The following is a 1,489-nucleotide window of genomic DNA, read 5'->3' on the forward strand; positions in this document are numbered from 1 at the left end:
ATATATGAAGGGTTTTTTTTCCCATGGCAAGGTGTAGCTAGCTGAGAAGTGCTTTCAGAGTGAGGAGTGTCACTGGGTCTTGGGAAAGTTTCAATAATCCAGACTGTTTATTTATTTAGCAGATTTATATGCTGCTTCCCCAGAGAGCTGTTCAAGCTGGCACACGAAGTAGGACAAAGTCAGTAGGCTGGATGCTGTCAGCTTTTTTGTTTGTTTGTTGTTGTTCAGTCGCACAGTCGAGTCCAACTCTTCGCGACCCCATGGACAAGATCACGCCCGGCCCTCCTGTCTTCCGCCGTCTTCCGAAGCCTGCTCAATTTCATGTTCGTTGCATCCATGACACTGTCCAACCATTTCATCCTTTGCCGACCCCGTCTTCTTTGACCTTCAATCTTTCCCAGCATCAGAGTCTTCTCCAGTGAGTGCTCCCTTCTCATTTGGTGGCCAAATTTTTGTTTAATCTCTTTATCGCAGCTTCCATCCCATATCGTTTTTTGTCTGTGCTGGTCTCATGTTCCCCAGGATAAGCTTTTGGGTGGTCAAAGGGAACCCTCTTCTCACTTTTCCACCAGCAGAAAAACTGGCTGGATCCAACTCAGTAACATTAGCAAGCCATTTAAGAGAACAAAGTTTGAGTTCAGTGGCACCTTTAAGACCAACGAAGTTTAATTCTGGGTATAAGCTTTCGTGTGCATGCCCACTTCCTGAGATACATTGAAGCAGATTTCCCCAAGCCTTACAGAAAAGGGGTTAGTTGCCAGGAATGGCTAGTTAGAGTCAAGGTGCATAAGTAAATGGGTGGTAAGTATAGCTGAGATTGGATTAAAGTAGTTGGTAAGACCTGTGAATGGCAGCAAATTAGCATACAAACTTAACAAACATATATGAGAACTAAATTTGCATGTTAACTCTTGTATTTGTATGCTAATTTGCTGCCATTCACAAGTTTTACCAACTGCTTTAATCCAACCTCAGCTATATTCACATGCCTTCTCCTGTGATGTCTTTTGATAACATGCTGTGTCTTGTTTCCTGTTGCAAGCCAAATGGTGAGGCCACATGGCCTCAATAGCCATGCCATAAACCCACATTCTTTCACACTTTCATGCCAAAAGCCAGACCTCATGGCTACACTTTCTGGCCCACTTGCGACCAGTCACGTAGACAATGAAGTAGCTGGAGTTTGGGTCAGATGACTACAGGCGGGGTCCCAAACTTATAGCCTATCCCCACACACAGCTATGACAACCAACAATTGGGCACACCCATGCCCACTCGCAATTGGCTGATGGCCACATCTAATGTGTGACTGGAATTGGGGTATAATTGTTTGATCCCTATGGGAGTGAGTTCTCTTGCTCTTGCTCTCTCCACGGTCATTGTCTGTTTTATTGCACCTGAAATGCTGTCTCTTGGAAAACAAAGACCTGCTTTGTGACTTGGAGCACATGCTGTGCAAAAATGAGATTTCCCTTCAAAATCCCTTGGA

Source organism: Gekko japonicus, unplaced genomic scaffold (genome assembly GCF_001447785.1).
Source record: "Gekko japonicus isolate JY-2015 unplaced genomic scaffold, Gekko_japonicus_V1.1 scaffold434, whole genome shotgun sequence".
Taxonomy (NCBI): domain Eukaryota; kingdom Metazoa; phylum Chordata; class Lepidosauria; order Squamata; family Gekkonidae; genus Gekko; species Gekko japonicus.